Source organism: Panthera leo, chromosome A2 (genome assembly GCF_018350215.1).
Source record: "Panthera leo isolate Ple1 chromosome A2, P.leo_Ple1_pat1.1, whole genome shotgun sequence".
Taxonomy (NCBI): domain Eukaryota; kingdom Metazoa; phylum Chordata; class Mammalia; order Carnivora; family Felidae; genus Panthera; species Panthera leo.
Window position 1 is genome coordinate 56,985,508 of NC_056680.1, and position 20,942 is coordinate 57,006,449.

Consider the following 20,942-nt stretch of genomic DNA (forward strand, 5'->3'; position numbering starts at 1 on the left):
GGATAATATTTGGTATGAAAGCTAATGTAACGTTGTTCGTTTAGTTAAAATGGACATAAGTCTTTAGAATTGCCAACATTAAATATGATAGTTTCACTCTGCTTGTGTTTACTGTAAGTCAAACCAGCTGTTGGCGTTGTGACTGTCACAAAATGTGATGGAAAAGACGTTAGAGCCCTGTCCAATGGCTTCTGAAGCTTTATGGGCACGTGAAGGACAGACAGACAGATGTAAATAATTTTAATAAATGTAATTAAGGCTACTTGAAAAAATAAGGGAAAAAATTCTGTATTTAATGAAAGTGAGAATGGTTATTCAAAGAGGGAAAACTTGGGGTACCTGGGTGGCTCGGTCTGTTGAGCATCCCGCTCCTGACCTCTGCGCAAGTCATAATCCCAGAGTTGTGGGATTGAGCCCCGTGTCAGGCTCCAAGTGGAGCCTGCTTGAGATTCTCTCTCTCTGTGTCTCTCTGTGTCTCTCTCTCCCCCCCTCCCCCGCTTGTGCTCTCTCTCTCTCAAACAAAATTTAAAAAAAAATAAAGAGGGGAAAACGTAGGACAAAATCTGAAGGAATGCGAAAGGGAAAATTGCAGAAGGTTTGCGAGAAGGGAATCTTTCGAAAGAAATGCTATGCATGGTCGGGACCGAGATTCTGGAGTTTCGCATGTAAGAAACAAGTTTATGAGGGCAGCGATCGACCCCCGGGGAAGAGAAGGGGGAGGCAGAGAACGATGTCAGGCAGAAGTTGAGCAGTGACACTTCAACGGAAGCCTTAGCCGACTCTCTGAGCAGTCCCGAAAGTTGGACTGCCCTTCGGAAGCATCCAAACTTAGGTGAAAGGGGCTGGCTCTTCGTAAGCGTCTTTGGATGTGACCACCTTGGGCAGCGGGCAATGCCCTTGGCAAGGCCGCTGTCTACAGTCACGGCGATCCCTGATGATGTCTGAGCGTCGAAGGCTGTAGGCAGCATTGCTATGGCTGGGAGACCTTGGTTCCTGCCGGAGATTCTGGTCAGCACATCCCAACACCCGTCACAAGAACTCAGACCCATGCAGTGCCCTGGATGTCCTTGTCCAAATAAGTATGTATCAACGTGGGAGGTGACACGGAGGAAGAAAGAAGGGACTGCATATCTTTTTAAAAATTCATCTCGTTGCAACGAATGAGTTTTAATATCCAAAGTACAGCGGTATAAGACTGGAATTTGGGTTTTCTCGCTGTTAATGTGACAGAGGCTTCTTAGATGATGGGTCTAAATTATCAACAGAGGTTTTTCTTTACCTTTAATCTGCCTAGAAAAACAAAGTTTCTATGTCTTGTCTTTGTTAGGTCTTTGCTTACTTAAGAAAGTTGAATCTGCTCAGTGTTAAGAGAGCTAAGGTTTGCTCACAGCTCCATTTGCCTTGCTGTCTGCATTTACCTTGAGAATCTCTTCTTGCCATCCTGGCTAAATAAGTATCCCGTTTTGTAACGATCTGTAATCCTATTTAGGCACGTGTTTTGAAACCTTCTGGTATTTCACCAACTTCCAAAAACCCAGCTTGTGAATGGAAGTCTTTTTGACGAATTAGGCTTATTCCCTGGTGTGTCAAATGACAAATAAGCGATGAGGAACCTTCTTAGGCTTTGTTGTATGGGTGATTGCTCTAAGTGTCCTAGAGATTTTATAAGATTCCTAAGGTTTTGATATGTCCTGGTATAGCGTCATCGCTTGTAATACTAACTACTGAAGTATCGTGTGTCACAGAATCTCCTTGCCAGCTGCACTGCATTGACAAATACAGCTCTCTGATCCCTTCAGGATCATAAAGCTAAGCTTAGTAAGAATTCCCAGAACTAATGGGGAAACTGCTTTCAAACAGACACTTGTGTAAACATTGCTGGTCCTCTAATGTTTGCTCTTCTAAATTTAAGTCTGCCTATGACATTTGGTAGACGTTTGGTAAATAAGTTCTTCATAAACAGATAGGAAACATTTATCCCTTTCTCCCTACCTGGTACCACCAGAATTCAAAACTCTCAGGGAGTATTCTCGTATTTTCACGGCAGTGTATTTATTTGCAGAAGTTCGATACGAATCCGTTCTCCTTGCAACAGGACGCCACTGGAAACATTGGTCATGTTGCCAAGGCTTTGACTGGAATGTCATAGTTGAGGGAGATATGCCTAGACTCAGCTACAATCAGAGAGCTTTAAGGAACTAATTAAGGTTGACTTTGCCGAGCCAATGAAGCCCCTTGGAAAACTTGCCTCGTACCTTGCTTACAAAGTTTCCAGCAGCCCTACCAGGTGAATAAGGAAGGTTGTCACTTCCTGGCAGGTGCAGGAACCTCAGGGTATTTGGGGGATCTCGAGAAGAGAGGGAGCCACCCACATCTATAGGTATGGCAGGCAAAGGCTGGTGGCCAGTATTTGGCTTGGCTTCTTGAGCCTGACAAGGCTGTTAAAAGTTCAATCTGACATTCCTTACGAAAAGTTCCAGCGAAGCAGATTGAAAAAACCAAACACCTATATGACCAATCACCGTTGTGATGGCGCTTGTGTAAACAGGCCCAGCTTCAACTGGACAATTTTACAAACAAATGTGTCCTAATTTGGCGATCTTTGGTGGAGATGAGGGTGGTTTCAGAGAGAGAGATTGTTCCAGTAACACACCTGTGAAAATGTAAGATCATAGTTCCGATGAACCGTCTTTGAGGGTTCGTTGGTTGTCTATACACCTGGGCTGGGTCCTGAATTCTTCTGGTTTCCTTGAATGTCTGACCCTGACTCTCCAAACTAAGGTTTCCAGTTTTCTCCCACTGTGTTGACTGGAAGCACTGAGAACGAAAACTGCTTTTCCCTGAAGCCCCGCAAACCGAAGCCAGACCACCCGAGGTACACGTGACAGAAAAGTGGCCCGGTGATCTAAGGGCCACTCAGAAAGATCACCAGAGACACACGGATAGCTGAACAAGCTGATCGCAGCCTTCCCGACTGGACAAGCTGCCATCGGATCATCCAGACGTGGACGTGTTCACGGATGGGGACAGTTTCACGGGTCAAAGACAAGGAAGAGCTGGGTGCAGTGGTGACCCATCAGCTATCGTCTGCTGCGGAAGATGCCACAAAGTGGACCGACTGCCCAAGGGAACCATGCTGGCAGCCCGTCGAAGACTCCAAGACCCTCTGGAAGAGCTTTAGTGCCAAAGATAGACTTAACTACATATCAACCCCAACGTCCCTTGGAGGACCAAAGAGGAGTTAAGTAAGGAGTGGGGGTTTGGACACCGTGCTGGCATTGACACCGGCTGGAAATAGAATGAATCCTTACCCTAGAGCATCTGATGAAAGAAATAATTAGCCACATTCCTCGAAGCACCCGTTATGGGAAAGATGCCACTCTCCAGTGGATCCAGAAGTATACTGCGGGCTCCGATTTCAGCGAAATGCTACAAAAGGCAACGCTTGTGCTAAAAACAATCCTAAGACTGGGTGCCCACAAGTTCTCAAGGGTATACAACTGAGAGGCCCTAAACCTGGGGAAGACCGGCAGGCAGCCTTTCCCGGAATGCAAAGAACAATGGGAAATTCTCGGGGTTTGCTTGCATCTGCAGACACCTTTATCAACGGGGTTGAGGTTCCTCCCTGCTGTTCAGAGAAGGCCTCGGGAGTTGTCAAAATGCTTTTAAGCGAGATCATTTCTAGGTTTGGACTGCCGCTAATAATTCAGAGTGACAATGGAGTGACAACCACAGCGTCCAAGGCCTTGGGCATTCAGTGGAAATCACACGCTTCCTGGAGACACCGAGACAGTGGAAAAAGGGAAAAAAATGAACTTTGGCAAAGCTCTGCCAAGAAACCCACTTCACTTGGGAACAACCCGTGCCATCTGCCCTGCTTTGGGAAAGAGTGGTCCCTAGAAGAGGGCTTGGTTTAAGCCCCTGTGGAATGTTATATGGAAGACTTTCTATGTCCTTTTCGTGACCTAGGAGTTGCTGGCGGGGCTCCCACCAGCGATTTGGATACTATCAGGTACATCCAGTGCCTGAGTTTGCTTCCGGCAGGCTGATGTACCTCACAGATGTGTCTTCACGCTGCCTGAATCCCTTAGTGACATCCAAAGGTGTCACTAAAGATGTCAGTAAAGACCTGAAGAGCGGGAGCCCAGAGGACCAGCTCCAGCCTCACTGGACAGGTCAGACCCTGCGAGGTGCTGTTGACCCCCCACTCCTCCGAAACTACAGGGAATTGAGCCGTGGATTCACACTTGAATGACAAGAATCCACAGGTTCCCTACACCCTGTCAGCAGGGAGGAGGTCGAAAGGGACCCGGCTCAGACCAGTGAGCCTCTGCCGGACCTGAACGTCCGACTCAGGGTAACTGGTCCAAGGGAATCAAGCCATGAGTACAACATGCTACCTGTTGTTCTCTAGTACCCCTAAAACCCTAGACACAACATGGTCCAGGAACTATTGACCAAAGTACAAAAATCCCGGTAATGCAGAACATTCCTTTCCACCCCGAAGTTTCCACTTGTCTAACCCCAGTCTTCACCCCACCTCAGCAGGAAGTAACGGCCGCGGCCGGGTCGTGGTCCCAATACCCACAAGAATGAGGACGGATCAAAAGACCCTGGGGACTGAAAAGGGTAACCAAAGGGTTAGCGGCCGCAACTTTGTACCCTGACCTTTTTCCTTTGCCACTAAGTACCCCTGACTCTCCTCCTCTAGGGAGGTGGATGTGAGGCTCGCCCTCCTGCCTCTGGAATAAACTCTTGCTTTGCTTTATACTCCATGTCTCAGTGATGGTCTTGATGCGCATCAGGCAGATGAATTTGGGTTCACTACACACGGCAGGCACTCAGTAAAGACCGCTGAACCCACGTGGACTCTGACGCTTGGAGAGTTCAGTGTCTGGTCCGTGGTGACGCAGGGTAGGACGAGGAGAAGGCTTTGATTTCAGAACTGTAGTGCCTCTACTCCCATCCACAGTGCTAAGAAGTTTCTGCTCTCCTCCCAAGGCCACCTGCTCAGCCCTCGGCACAGCACCTCCGTGGCCCCAGCCCCTGTCCCTGCTTTGGAGCCAGCTCCCCATTCCGACCTGGAGGTGACAGACAGCTCAGCCCTGCTTGCCCAGCTCCACCAACATCCCAGCCTCATCTGCCAACTTTGGCAATTTTCATACCACCTCGCACACAAAATAAATTGCACGCTCCCATTTTGGGTTTGGGGGGAGAAAAGGCCCAGTCAGTTCATTACAAAGGCTGCCTCGCCTTGGCACGGAGTGGTGGGAGATGTTCACAGGAAAACGGATTAATTTGGACTCATTGCTTTCCCTTCCACGTCCTCGTGCCAATTAAGACAACGCTTGTAACCAAGCCCACCTTCTCCAGAAGCAGCCCCCACACTCCCCAAACAAGCAGTCCTCAGGTTTCACTGGCTGGCTGCTCAGGGTCCCGAGAAGCTTGCTGGGACCTTTGGAAAATGCCAGTCAGGGTTTTAGGATTCTTCTGCCAGGGGTGGGGGGTGGGGGGACCTACGGGAACTGCTTGGTTCGGTGTTTCTGAGCTCACACTGGTGAGCTGGGCACAGCCGAATACTGGACGCGGCCTGCTTGGACAGAGGCTGGGTGTCCAGGCTGCCTGCTGGAATCACGCGGGAAGGGGGCAAAATTCAGAGTCTCGGGCCCCGCCCCCCGACCCTACCGAGTCAGACACGTCAAGGACAGGGCCTGGAAATCTGTACCTTCCACAGGCACCAAGGACAGGACCTGGAAAGGCTTTGGGTGGGAAGTCTCAGATCTGCATTTGAAAGCCGTGTTATCTAGGGAAGCTGTTCAGCATTTCTCTACCCCAGTCTCCCAGAGCTCAAACACTGGGGTGCACCATAACCCTCTTGAACGGGTGGGGTTGGTTGTACAGGTGCGGTGAGGCCCCGACCCATGGCGAACACTCATTACGTGGTACTGATTCCTATCAGTGAACATGACTGAGTTCGTTTCAAGGGGTTGATGAGAAGCAAAAGGTGATGCTTTGGTGCTGTGGAAAGTCCTTGTGCCTTAACTACAGCATCAGCACTGGCCCCGGGCCCTCCACCCAGCTAATCATTCCTTCAGACTCCAAACTCTGCATCACTCTTCTTGTCCCACCTCCCCCCGCCACCCCCACCCCGAACCCCCTGAAACCAGTAAATCATTATCATTAGAAGGTTCAAAGTTGGGAGCCTCCACAGGCTCCTTCGGAATGGAGTGAAAACCAGACACACACCCCCCGGGAACAAGGGAGCCAAGTCCTAGGTCTGCAACATGGTCAAAACCGAGTCGTTTCGTTTGTGGAAAATGAATACATCTGACTTTGCACCTGTCTCGCCCGGGGGAAAAGTAGCGCGTGCGCCATCGCAAACGGGCGTCTCCCGGCAAAACCCGTTCCCTGCTGCTCGGGGAGGCTCAGACTGCCAGAAAGGCTGCGGCCTTCAAAACCTGTTTCATGTGGTTTGTCCATTTTTGGGGTGTTTCAGCTGTCCCATTCTGTTGGAAGCCTGGGTTTGAACATCAAATGGGTTTTGTTTCTCCAGCAAATTTCAAGGAACGCCAGGGGATCCTGGAACTGGATCCCACATTACAAGCAGATGCTCCCTTCACACCTGAATCTCCTCCCCATGACCCCAGAAAGTGTGGGTCACCCCTCTGCTCTCTGAATACAAAAACGGGGAGGGGGTTGGAGCTCTTTTTAGAGATAAGAAAATGACACGTGTTTCTCTCGATGTCAACATTGCCGCGGCCAATGAACTTGCAGTGCGGGGATAACACTCGGAATGTCTAACCAGATGGGCCCTTTAGCACCTGTTGTGACCAGAGGGCTGTGGCAATGGAGGAAAGGCTGGGAGAGCCGTCGTAGCTGGCCAGCAGCCTTGCAACGGCCTCCCACTCTGTCCAGGCTGTTGCAAGCATGGATTCAGAACATGTACCCAGATGATGGAGCTGGAATTTGCGGGAAGCTAACTTCCTGTCAGTGTGAAATGTCTCAGGCAGTGATGAGCCCCCATCCCCGGAAAGGTGCAAGCAGGAGCTGATCCTCTAGCAGGGATGTAACAGGAGATGCTCAACTACACGGTGCGCTCTGCCTCTTCCATGTGGTACAGATCTCACGACCACGTGCTGGGAGTGAGAATCCCACTTCGTGGACTCGCAGACCCTTCTCCCTTCTGGGAGTGCATTTCCACAGAAATGCCGTGCACAGACCTGCGGCACCTCCCTGCATTGTCCCCGTGGTCCTGGGTGGCTACCACCCACGCCAGGCCTGGCACACCCTGCCTCACTGAGGGGACCGGGCCATGCCTCACTCAGTCCGTTACATAACTGGCCGCTTCTGAAAAGGCGCTGTACCGAGTCACAAGGGTTAGCAAACTAGTTCAAGGTAATTTATGACTCTGGGATGCTCGGGTTTCTAAATACAACAGACCACTACAAACTGCAAAAGCTTCGAGCTCTCTCCCCAAGGGAGACTGCCCGGCCCAGCCCGGGGCAATGGTGCTGACGCCAGGTGGGCAGGACGAGCTGGCACACTAGCAGGCCTGGCTGGCTTAACTCACTATGAGCCCCAGGGAGGCACTCCTGGAGGCCTCGTGAAGACGGCCCCCCCCCCCCCCCCCCCCCCCGCCACCGCCTCCATTCTTCCCTCCCTTGTCTCTGGTATGCATGAGAAGGTGATGAAGATTTTTCTCGTGCGCTGTGATGGCACCGAAACCACAGTGCAGTGCATTCGGGTTGCTACATCCTAGTTGGCTTGTTTCTCTTTTTTAATGCTAATAATATTGATTTTGGGTACAGTGGATCTCAGGCAAGGGAAACTCCAGTAAACGAAAGCTGACTCTAGTCAAACGTGGCTGATGTTTCTTTTTTCCTCGGGGGTGGCAGGCCCTGCCTGCCTTTCCATCTGCCCAGTGCTGGCCTTGAACACCCGGAGTGGCTTCTCTGCATGCTCTCCTGTGGGCTGCCTTCCTGCCTTGGTGCTGGCGCCCAGAGCTCGAGACCCATTTGTGTCTGCAAGAGGACTGTGGTCTCTGCCCTTGCTCCGCTGAGCTCTGGCTGCCGCCTGCATCCAGCATCCGTTCCCAGCACCCCCCGTCCCGGCTCCAGGCCGAGCTCATCTGGGGCCTGCTACCAGGTACAGTGACCCTCCCCTTCCCTTGCAGACATCAACTGTGAGTCAGCACTGAATGCAGGTCCCCAGTATACCCATACCTTGCCAGCCTCATCCTCAGTGCACACTCCCAGCTAGGAGTAGGGATTCGGGGTGAGTGAGACACAGCCCCGTCCTCAGGCCTTGGCCTTTCTGACTCAGGAGGCTGACACACACATGCACCAATGAGGGACACGAGTACACTGTCTTCTGTGACGGGGGGCGGGTGAGCCTGGGAGAGCCCAGAAGAAGCCTGGAGGGCTTCCTGGAAGAGGTGGTGCCAAAGGTGTGCGATGTTCCATATGATCTCTGCAGTCCTTGGGTGTAAGCATCCCAGAGAAAGACACCTCCATGGGGACTGTTGAGTCTATCGCTACTGGCTAGGTGGCATTTGGTGACAAAGTAACAAATGGTCCGAGCTTCCTCTGCCTAGTCCTGGATTGTTGGGGGTCTGGTTTCTTCAGGGCGACAGAGACACAGCCATGGCTGACTGTTCTGGGGCCCTGGCTCCTGCCTTGCTCCTCTCTCCAGAACACGGGACACTGCGGTTGACCCCTAAACAGCTCTGTTCCTCCACCCCCTGTCTCCCTACCCTTTGCACTATGATGGGGCAGCTCTTCCCATCAGGGGTGGGGTCTAGATCCCCCCGCTTTGAATCTGCGCTGGCTCCGTGACTTGCTCTGGCCGACAGAATGTGGTGGAAATGATGCCGTGCCAATTTCAGGCGTAGGCCTCAAAGAGCCTCGTGGCCTTGCGTGCCCACCCTCTCGGGACCCTGGCACCACCATGTGCAGAAGCCCAGACGGCCTCCTGGAAGAATGGGACACATGTAGCCTACTCACCACCACCCCTAGTCGCCCCGGCCAACAGCCAGGCAGAAATCAGCCGACCCCTGCCATCGACCACACATGCTTGAGGGAGCCCGGAAGACCTGCCCGACCAGCTAGCTGCTCAGCTAAGTCAACAGTTGGTGCAAGCTGCTACATTTCGGGGTGGTTATTCCGCAGCAGAAACTAACTGATCCAGGCATCCCAGCATTCTGGGCAGGATGCACAGGCTGCAGGATTTATAGGCAGAGGCCTGGCTGCAGGCAGATGGACTGGCTGGCCTCGGGACCTTCACCTGGCCCTCAGGTTTGCTGTTACCTGGGTTCTGCTCTACAGCTGGATCTACAGTCAGCACAGTTACGACCAAGGTATAGTTGGCCCGGGAGTGGCTGCGCCTAAGCCATCTGGCCTCCTCTACGGTTTCCTGGACCTACCCAGGGCCTTCCAGCCGCTTTCCATGACACTCCAGGTGAAACCCAAATGCCTCACCATCCCACACCATGCTCCCTATTCCCACCCTGCTCCCAGCTTTGCGCCTCTCACTGCACTCCAGACACACCTGCCTCCAACCCATAAGACCCAACCTGACCTCCGCGCCTTTGCATGTGCAGCTCTCCTGACTAGCATGCTCTTCCCGGATACCCGCACGGCTCCCCCCCATTTCCTTCAGGCTCTGACCCAGTAGGCTTTGTTAAACAAACCGGAGATCACAGATCATTCTTACCAAATGGCCTGCGTCACTGTCTGCACACTCCTCCTGCTTTATTTCTTTTCAGAGCAATTAGCATGACTGGGTGCAAAAGTGTCCACATTGTGAGACATCCAGAGGGAGCCAGCGAAGGTTAGGAAGGGAGGGTGGGATGCTGAGAAAGACGTCGGCGTTGGGACCTTCATAGCACACAGCCACTGACTGGGAGCCGATGTGTCCTGAAGCAGCCTGCCACCCCCCACTGCCAGACAAACCAGCAGACACACTGTTGGCAGTGCTTCAGCCACATGTAGGAGCCGGTATCGCACTCGGCAGCACAAGCCCAGATTTATGGCCATGGCATAACTGCTTACAAGTGTCATGCAGGTGACACGTGTTTGTCAAAAACACCTCGTCTTGAGGTGGCCACAGAGAGCAGTTCCCTGGAACACAAGAGGCTTCACAAAGCAAGGTGTCCCTGGGGCTCCTGCCTTCTGAAACCCCTTAATCGAGGGCCCACCATTTAGGGCCCTTCTCAGAGTTTCTAGAGCCTACAAAAGAGAGAAGTCTCTAACTGGAGCTGGGACTCCCCGGCCGCAAACAGGAGCAACACCGGCTGGCCTGGCTCAGCCTCGGAAGCTGGGGAGGGCACCCTCCAGGGCCAAGGAGGCCCAGGGCAGGCCCAGACCCACCATGGATCCAGGGTTCAGGGACAAAGCTCTTCTGCACTCCGTGAGGGGCCCCATGGCAGACCCATCCCAGAGTCCTGGACCAGTCACCAGGAGGGAGAGCTAGGGCCTGGTCGGGGTCCAAAGGGACCATGCAGTCTCGTGGTAAAGAGCGTGGAGTCTGGAGCCAGACTGCCTGGGATCAAATCGCAGCTCACTCCATCACTGACCTGCTGAGTGACCCCAGGCAAGCCTCATAACGGCTCTGAGCCTCAGCTTCCGCATCTATAAGATGAGTGTAAAAACAGTGTCTCCTCACAGGGTGGCGAGGACCCACGGAATGCTCAGACCGGGCCCCGGCACAGAAGTGAGTTGTCATCCACATCATCAGAGGCCATGACTCTGCATCACTCAGACCAAGGGTGGAGCCTTCCCGGCAAGGATTCGACTCTGTTCCAGGTTTGAGGGTGCTGGGGTACTGCTCCCAGGGCTCTCCCTCCCCTTACCGGGCAAGGAGCCGGTGGGGAGTGAGAGGCAGGAGTTAAAGCTCAGCTGCTTCATCATCAAAAGGACAGCAGGAGGGATGAGGCAGGGGTGAGAAGCAGAGGTGGCAGGAGGTTTTCAGGCCCCCAGGAACAATGTGCCCAAATGGCTTTCACAGCAGCTCAGGGGAGCCCATGGGACGGAAACGGAAAGGCAGGCTGTCATGTCTGATCCCTCCACCGACAGCCCCAGGGTCCTGGGTCCCAACCCACCAGCCCTACTGTGCACAGCCAGACACCAAGAGGAAGGAACACAGAACCCGCCTTCAGAGAATCGGAGACAGACTCCACGTTGGGGTCACCCAACACGGTCGTTGTGTGGCCATTACAAACTCAACCCTCCTCTGTGCTCCTGTTTCCTCATCCTCACAAAAACATCCATGGATGGGGCGCCTGGGTCTCATCGGTTAAGCGTCTGACTCTTGCTGTCAGCCCAGGTCACGATCTCACAGTCAGGGGACTGAGCCCCACATCGGGCTCTGCACCGACAGCATGGAGCCTGCTTAGGATTTTCTCTGTCCTTGCCCCTTCCCCCACTCTCTCTCTCTCCTTCTCAAAAAATGATAAAGAAAGAAACATAGAAAAAAAATCCATAGATGGCTACACAGGGCCTCCTGGGGCACCTGCACGTACCAGGGATCGCAATGGTAAAAAGAGGGAGAGGGGAGAACACGCGGACAGCAGGCATGAATGACTGCAGGTGTGCTACAAATGATCAGAGATCTGAAGAGCTCAATACTTAGGAGTTTTAAAAAGGCTTCTTGATATGTGACTGGAGAAAGGCAGCCCAGTTAGTAAACGGTGCTGGGACATCGGAACCAATTCCAGACACATTAAAAATCTATATTTGAAAGAGAGAAGTTGAAGAGGGGGATATTCTGGGGGAATATCTTTCCAAACTTGGGGTTGGGAACAATTTCTTTAACAAGGTGTTAAAAGCTCAGTAAGCATAAAAAAAAAAATCGATAGGTTTGACTGCAGTAAAATGTAAATTTCCCTTCACCAAATGACGGGTGAAAAGACAAATCACTAAAAGCAGAAGACCTCTGGCATATGTACAACTAGCAAAGGATCAGTATCCAGAATACATAAAGAAGTCCTACAAATCCACAAGAAGAAGAGAGGCAATGAGCAAAAAGACCACAGCAGGCATGTCGTAGAGGAGGAAACGGAGTGCACAGATGAACACGGGAAAAGCTGCCCGATGTCACGAGGATGCAGGGAAGTGCAAGGTAAGGTCCCCGTGAGAGATTTCACATCCATCAGGCTCACAGTGAGGAAGACATGTGACATCTGACAGCACCGAGGGTCTGAGAGGATGTAGATCAGCTGGCACCCACGGTTGATGAGCGTGTGAAACCTGGTCTGGCCACACTGAAAACCACTTTGGCCTTTTCTTGTTAGGTTGACCAGTCCCATAGCTTAGAACCCTGCAAATCCACTCCCAGGAGTCACACAAGGCACACCCGAGAAGAGTTCGTCGCAGCACTGTTAGCAAGAGGAGGGGGAGAAAGGAAATGACCCAAATTTGCAGAGAGGGGTGACCTCCAGGCAAGGAGAAGATGGAAGTGACTGGGAATGTTCTAGTTCTGGAGTTGAGCTGCGGGCCCACGGATGTTCATTGTCCCACCATCCTTCATAATGCACGAAACACACGAAGTATTAAAACAGAACAGAGGCAAAGGAGAAAAGCAAGAAGAGAAACATGGTGTGGGTCCAGACACATCCAGTATGATTTCCTTGTCACACACATAGTTGACTGTTTTCACGTGGTGTCACGGGGGTACCAAGAGTTCCGTCGAGAGGCCAGAGCGGGAAGTGAAAGGACAGGCAATTGGACGAGGGCATTCTTCCCTCTGGGCCTCAGTTTCTCCATATGCAAAATAAGGGGGTGTACCAGGAGTGGCAAATGGCTGGCGTGCATAACCCAGGTCTCCCCTTCCTCACCCGCTGCGGACACTACTCATGGATTGCAGCACTGTTTCACATGGAGCACAGACACGCAGCGTTGGGCTCCGCAGCTGGGCCCTGCAGGCTGCCAGGGATGCCAGTCTGAGAGGGCACACTAAGTGATACCTACGTGCTGATCTCGAGAGGGTCCCTCCAGCTGTGGCCTGGAAGGTTCTGAAGCCTCACACCAGCAGGCACTAGCTAGTCTGAGAGGCAGGGGCCCTAGGGAGGAGCCGACTGGCTTTGGAACTGACCCTAGCCGGACCCTGGCAGTGTGCAGCCTCAGCTTCTACACTGCCCACGCCTGTGGCCTCCGGTCCGCCGCGGGGGGGGCCCTGCCCCCCCCTCCCCCATATCTGACCAGAGCCCGTGCTCCCATCCGTCGGGTGGGCAGGCTCATGTCTACGCTCTGCGGGTGAGCTCTGCTGGACCTGAAAACGGCAAGACGGGCAGAGGGCCAGGCAGGAGCTCAGCATCACCCTCTAGCCCAGAGAGCCGTGGAAGCGGCCCCGTTGTGCCAGATTCAACCAGCTCTCTGAGGCAGGAGGATGGCATTCCTTGCACCACCGCCTAGGCCTGCCTGGGCCTGCAGGCCTTTGCTCCTGTGCTCCCCTCCATACCTGCCCCCCCCGCCCCCGCCTGTCCCCTCTTCCTCCCCTTATGGTCCCAGCTCACAAGACTCCTCCTTGGTTGTGCTATTCCATCTACCTCCCACCCCCACCCCCCCAGGGAGCGCTGACGTCCCTCCTCTAGACAACCACCACACAGAGGTCAGCTTTTCCGAGGAGAGCTTGTGTGCTGGGTCTGGTCCAGTTCTGTGGGTGTCTGTCCCCTCCAGTATGGGGAGCCCAGCAGGGTCCACCTCACAACCCGCGTGAAAATAATACCATCAAACAGCCACAATTCCTTGGAATCAATGGGCTTCTCCGAGAACTGTCCACCTACTGCCTAAGCCGCACAGCCAGTGAGGTTGGCAGTCGGGGAATGGTACCTCCCTCCCTATTCCAACAGCGAGAAACTCAAGGGCCACAGAGGGGGGTGACTTCTCCAGCATCACTGCCCACCCTCCAACCTTCTGGGAGGCTGAGAAGCTTTTCTGTCATGTCCCATCAGGGCCCTCAAACCCCAGGAAACACCTCATTTCCCCAGAGCAGGGGCCTGCTGAGTGACCACAGCCCCTAATCATGGAGCATCTGGTTTCATCCGTGTCCCTGCGGATTCTTGTAATAACAAGATCATGTGGAGAGACATCATACCCAGGGACGTGATGCTTCGGCGATTCGTCTCTCTTTCATTTTGTTCACCTGATACACGTTTTAAATGACTACTGGGCTCTGTACACGGGAAGCCTTGATTCACTAGAAAGAACCGTGGTGGGTTTTCTTAGAAGACAAAGTCAGGAATTTAAGGCATCCAGACGTGTCCAATGAGCAGAGTGGAGACAAAGATGTCTCTCCCGCTGCTGTGTCCGGGAACACAGCTGCCCACACACGCCCACCACACCCTCGGATCAGAGCCTGCCACTGATATCCACGGTGTGAAAGGGCTTGGAACCCACTGTCATCTTTATCACCATCCCTCGACCCCAAGAAGCAAACACCATGAGCTTGCAAAGGCACTCCAACAGGAACGCTCACTTGTGTTCCCAGGAATACACACAGACGCCAGATATTTACTTCTGGTTCCAACTTCTCCTGGGTTCATCCTCTTTCAAGTCCTGGAAACTCTGGACACCACTTCTTGCCCTACAATCCCTCCATCAGATCCCCCCATCGCCCACTCTCCCAGGAGGCTCCCCCACCTGGACACCTCCAAATCCTCCTCAAAGCCATCTCTGACTCCCCTCTTCCTTCCTTGCCTTCTCGCTGGCCTCTTTACACTAATTTCCTGCTAGAACGATCATAATGGGTTCAAATGCTGCTGCTTGCACACCTATCTCCCCCGTCACGGGGCAGGTTGTGGGAGCAGGGCGCAGGGCTGATGTACCCCCTTACCTCCAGCCCCTCAGCATGGGCCCGGGCACATTGGTGGGGGGTGGAGTAGGGCCTCAAAGAAGCATGATCTAAATCCCTGGGCTCTGTTTTCCTCAAACTTAGAGTGTAGTGAAAGAGCTCTAATGACAAAGAAGGTAAATTCTAGGTATTCTGAACAGGGACCAGGCAATCCTTTCCTGAGTATTTCACAGTGAAGCCAAGACCTCATTGGTGAGTAACTGTCAACTGCCCAACAGTGGGAGTGAAGAACTTTCCCAGGAGAGACAGAGTCACAGACAAATGTTGTAAGGAGGGAGGGAGCAACTTGAGTAAGGACCGAAAGGCCAGTGGTGCCTCAGCAAAGCAATGGGGCGATGGGCAAGAGTTCATGGATTATGCGTATCGGTTTAGGTTAGGATGGGTTACGCTGCATAACACACAATTCTCTAAATCTCAGTGGCCTACAATAAAGTTTCTTTATGTCTCAGACTACATGCACATGTGGCTCTCCTTCGTCTCCTCTCCCCTCTGGACTCAGGTTGACAGAGCAGTCTGTCTCTATGTGGAATATTGCCATTGTCGTGGAAAAAGGAAAAGAAAAGTGGTAAAGTACTCACTGGTTCTTAACGCGTGTGCTCACATCTGTTTTCACTGTTCAGCAGCCCCTCTGCCATGCCTGAGGACAACATGGGCCGTGCTGTATAATCCTCCAACCGAGCAGGGCACTTCGATACAGGGCACCGAATGTGGGGGAGTGGTAATCCAGTTCCACACCGTGCTTATGATTTTGACGTCTTTCCTAGGATCAGTGAAATCTGTTGAATAAACTGTTCATTTCTAAAAATCCCTCTGGCTGTAGTGAGAGAGACACAGATTGGAAATGGGCAAGGGTGGGATTCGGGAGAAAATTCAGGAGGCTGCCTCAGTTTCCCAGGCAAAAAAAAAAGAAAAGTACTTTACACTAGGGTCATGGCAGTGGAAATGGAGAGAAGCCAAGAGATTTAAAAGATGGAAGGGTCTAGTGATGTACAAAGAGGAGCAGAGGTGAGTGAATGTGTGACCCAGAATGGCGAAAAGATACAGCAGGCTTGGCTTCTCATGTCTTAAACAGTTGCTGGCTCCCATCTTTGGGGAGGACCAGCTACTCTATTCTCTACTTGTCCTTGGGCTCTCTATGTTCTCCTAAGAAATCTCCCTTCTTGCTTGAAAAAAAAAAAGGCTGAGCTAAATAAAGATGGGAACACATGGATGTGGTGAGCAGCCGAGTGAGCTGACAAATGAGTGACACAGTGACCAGGGGAATTAATTCATGTCTCCAAGTGTTCAAAGAGTGAAGAGAAACTAGACCCAAGCGGAAGAAAAAGAAAGTCCTCCCACTGGGCATGCCTCAAAAGGATCCCTCGCCTCCCTACTGACACATCAGGCATCTTTCTTCTTCCACGGGGCTATGACCAATTTCGGCTATAACAGAGAAAGGGGAGTGGGTGAGAGAAGAAGAAGGGAGGGACAGGGAGGCAGAGGAAGGATGGGCTCCATGGACATATAGCAACCTCTATAGAATCCTCTCGTCTCCTCCATGTGGCCTCCCTCCCTATGCTTTCTTTTCAGAGTTCCAGACTTGACTTTCAGTGGTGGGAGGGCTTGGGATTCACAAACACCTCAAAAGAGAATTTCTGTAGCAGCAGCATTAGGCCACCTTACAGGAACTTAGAGCCTTGGGGTCCACACAGGCACAGAAAGCCGTGGGGTCTCCTCTGCCCTGGGTGTTCTCATTAGCCAAGAAGAGGAAGGTTCAGACACAGAACTGTATGGTTGTGGACTCAGTTCAGTGCACCCACGGGGACAGCAAACAAGATGCTCCCTGTGGCAGCAGAGGGAGTGTTGTGGTCACTGTCCATGGTGTTTACAGGCTGACTCAGCTGGAGAGGCTTGTTCTAAGACCCAGCCACACAGGATGTCAGAGCTGAGAGGGCTCCAGGATTTCAACTTTCCCAGTGCCTCATTTTGCAGATAAGAAAGCACAAGTCCAGAGAGGGGAAAGACTTCCCTCGGGGCCACACAGTGCGGTGGCACCGAGGGACTGGAAGCTAGCCTCTAGATGCTTGCTCTGAGACAAAACTCATTTCCTTGGAAGGCTCCTGGGATTTGCCCCCAGAAACCCAGAATAATTAGACTCTGAAAACTCACTGGGAGCACATAGTAGGTACTCAGTGGACACTGGTTGACTGAATAAACGATTATACCGGGACGCAAAAAAACAAATCTTGAAGCTGGGCTTGGGCCCCGGATCCTGAATTCAAACAGGAAGTCGTGTTCCTTTTTGGTATGGGTTTGAAATGGTACCGAAGAAGAAAGCAGTGGGGGGAAGGGAAGAAGTGCTGCCAGGAAGACAGTGGGGTGGCGGGAAGAGGATAAGAGCAGGTGCAACCCAGGATATTAAGCACAGAGGAGGGCAGCAACTGGGACACTAACCTCTGTTCTCTCAGGTTCACTTCCACCCTGGAAATCAGGTTGAACGGCTCAGGAGTTTCCTTAGGGAGGGTGGTCACACGACCTCAATCTGGCCATCCTCCCTGGCCACAGTGATTGGCTCAGCACTGGGTATGTGCCAGTCAGGTCCCAGTGGGTCCAGACCTTAGGGCTGGAATCATAGGGAATGAGGGGTTCTTTTTCTGTTGGGAGGCTGAAGGTGACTGTTGGGGGCCATCTTGCTTTCCTAACAGAAAAAGCCCAGCTGAGAATGACACCAGCACAGAGGAAAGTAAGCAAGGCCAAGAGGTCGGGAAAGATGATTGCTACTGATGTCATCAAGCACCCAGGTACGGCCTTGCCTAAAACTGTCTGCCCTTAGCCTTCTTAGGTACGTAAATCATTCTCTCCTGCCTCGTTTGATTGCTTGTTTAGGCCGCTTTGGTTTTTCTGTCACTCAGTGGCTATCAAAAACAACAAACAACAACAGCAACAACAACAACAACTCCAATTGCTCCTTGAAGTTGTCTAAATGGAGCATCCTGGAATTGTGACAGTATGGATTTAGGCTAGGTTCAAGGGGGACTTTGAGATAACAGTGCAAAACTCCACAGTCTAACCTGGAGATCCAAATGGATTCAAACCGTATCTGTTGGCGGCCTGCTATAGGCTGGGCCAGTCACATTACCCAAATTAATCCTCATAGGACCGACCCTGTTAAGGTAGCAACTGATGACCCCATTTTAGAGGACGTGGCGGAGGCTCAGAGAAAGGAGGTGACAGGGCTATAGCTTGGAAGTGTGGAGCCCGGATTGCACACCCGATTCTGCTGTGTGGCAGCCTGAGAAGCCTCATGGTATGGCCTGTCCGTGTGTCAGGGCACCCGGCCCACGCCTGGCATTCTGTGGGTGCCTGAGACTTGGTAACTGTCATGTGCCTGTTACAAGACTCAAAAAAGCAATGTGCACTGAAGGCAGGCAGGGACCTTCTTTCCCCAGCACTAACACACCTTCCCAGTTCCCCGAGGACTAGAATCCCTCTCTTTCCCTTGCTTTCCTTGGCAGAGTCCTGCCTCATGTGACCACAGGGCAGTCCCCCATTCACAGCCTGCATTGGGAGCACTGCTACAAGGGAGGCCAAGAGCCTTCACCCCTCCACCATGCCTGGGGACATCTCTTTCCTTGGAGCCTTGGGGAGGAACCTGACGCCCGACATTGCACACCCGAGGTCTTTTCCAGAACATGCCAAGAGTCTCACTCGGTTTGGAATGGGATGTATCCATCACTGCACTTTCCATGTCTCACTCGTGCACTCCTTTCTGTGCACTGTGGCCTCCCGTGCCTGCCACAGGAGAGGCCAAGCTGACAAGAAATCAACAGCTTAGCACTTGAAGGGACACACGAGGCAAGAGCTGACAGCTGGAAAGCTCTATTTAGAAAAGACCTCACGCGGGGCGCCTGGGTGGCTCAGTCGAGTTAAGCGTCCTGACTTCGGACTCAGGTCACGATCTCACGGTCCGCGGGTTACGAGCCCCGCGTTCGGGCTCTGGGCTGATGGCTCAGAGCCTGGAGCATGCAGACTAGACTGTGTTTCCCTCTCTCTCTGCCCCTCTCCCGTTCATGCTGTGTCTCTCTCTGTACTGGAAACAATAAATAAACGTTAAAAAAAAATTAAAAAAAAAAAAAGAAAAGACCTCACGCTTTACACTGAAGAGGCTGTCGAAGCCCTCGGGGTCCGGAAGCAGTGTTTGGGCCAAAGTGAACTGGAAAGGCTTCATGCATGGCTCGAAGGCTCTGGCCATGATGGGGGAGATGGAGAGGGATGTGGTGAGGTCCCTGGGGTGACCCGAAGGCCCACCTGCGTGCAGGCTCAGGTTGGCCCAGAGAGGAAAAGGCAGAGGCTTGTCCCAGAGGTGTTCACAGACCAAAACATGAATGGGCCAACCAGACAGACCAGAGCACTGTAGCTCATGGGTGTAGAGTACAGGGGACAGGGGCAGAGCAGAGATCCAAGTCTGCTGGGGAACTAGTTAAAGAACAGAGAAATTTTAACCGACACTAGAAGGCTGTATCAGTTGGATGTGTTTGGCTGAAGTGACAGAAAACCCTACCAAGAGTGGCTTAAACTATGAAGGCATCTAACATTGAATGTTTAATGGACGATGTGAGAGATGGGAGAGTCCAGAGGTGGTCTGGTGGCTCACAATGTCATCAGTGACCCAGGTGCCGCCTGCCTCTCCGTTCTACCGTTAACAGAATATTGGTTGTCACTGGTTCACGGTTGCCGTGTGGCTGCCTCCACTAGGCCGTCACATCTGCACAGTTAGCACTCAAGTCGGAAGCAAGGGGGCACCTTCTTGAACCCTGCCCACCTCTACTCAGGAAGGAGGAATCTCTCACAGAAGCACCCCAAAGACTTCCTCTAATACCTCATTGGCCAGAACTGGGTACCCGAGCCCCTTCCCCAGCCAGTCACCAGCTGCAGGAAAAGTGGTTGCCGTGACTGGCTTGGACCAACCCTGATTCCTCCAAGTGGAGCATCCACAGGAAGAAGGCAGGGCGGGCTGGACAAAGGCTACTATGTGAGCATCTGACACCATCCAGCTCTAAGGGACAAGTGGATAAGGGAGCTGAGGGCTCAAAGCACAGGGGATGGAGAGCCGAAGGAATGGCACAGAGGTGCAGAGGTGTGGGGACAGTTTGGCGTGCTCGGGATTACTGCTGGTTCCTTACCGTGGGAACACAGCACAGGTGGGAAAGGTGGGCCAGGCCCTCATTTTCCAGTTTAGGCCTGGAGTGGGGCAGGCCTTAGGCTATGGGGAAGCTCCTAGGAGACGCTGGAGCATGAGAGTGATGTGCGGGAGCAGAGGGGAAATCGCAGTTTTGTAACGGGGCACTTTAGGAACGGAGTAGAGCCATTCTGCGACAGCCAATAATGTCGCTAATAAAAACTTGGTGGCCTCTATTCAATACGGATGATTATAATTGACAAGAGAGAGCAAAACATGACCTTAACTCGATACTAATTTGGTAGTGGCAGCTACCTGTTTCTGGATATTAGAACGCACACCCTCAGCCTGGTCCTTTAGGACAGCTACTGTGTCACATCCGCGACCCTGTGGCCCCCACCGGTCCCACCTGCCCTCAGCCTGGCTTCCAGCCGGAGGCCCCAGGGGGCCTGAAATGACTCGGTGCCCGGTGTTGTCATGTACACGGGATGCCCCCAGCTCGAGGGTGGGGCTGACTGTGTCCCACTCTCCAGAAAAGACAGCAGAGGCTGGAAGTGAGTGGGGGCTTGCTGTGAGGTGTGTGTGGGGTAGGGTGTGACCCCCTAGCCTCTTCCTTTCCCCATCCACCGTGCTATGTATGACTTCAGGACTTCAGGAAGTTTGCTTATTGGCTAAACAAACCCAGGGGGGGCTCAGAACTCCTGCTCACTCCAGCGCTCCACCAGGGGGGTGCAGAGGATGGGAAGGGAGAGGACATGGGGAGGGGAGGGAGGAGGGCTCTGCTCTGTGCCATGCTCACCCATGCAGAAGGGGCACACATGTGACCCCATTAACGTGTCATCCATCCATCGTTATGTCCCTGGGGCCCTCCGAGCCAAGTGAGAAGAATGCCCTTCTCTTGCAGGGACCACACGGTCTGGGGGTGCCCAGGTGGGCA

The 20,942-nt window shown here is 52.7% G+C and overlaps 1 protein-coding gene and 1 long non-coding RNA gene across 2 annotated transcripts in view; one reads left to right on the forward strand and one right to left on the reverse strand.

The window, feature by feature from the left end:
• The window catches only part of LOC122204649 (serine/threonine-protein kinase SIK2-like), a 60,969-nt gene that overhangs the window by 5,060 nt on the left and 34,967 nt on the right, over window positions 1-20,942 (reverse strand). The window contains exon 3 of the transcript XR_006195730.1: window positions 15,426-15,607. The gene's annotated coding sequence lies outside the window, so the exon portion shown is untranslated. The remainder of the gene's footprint in view (window positions 1-15,425; window positions 15,608-20,942) is intronic.
• LOC122204721 lies at window positions 905-4,770 on the forward strand. Its single transcript, XR_006195760.1, has 2 exons — window positions 905-4,175; window positions 4,546-4,770. It is a non-coding gene; the product is annotated as an uncharacterized LOC122204721 (long non-coding RNA).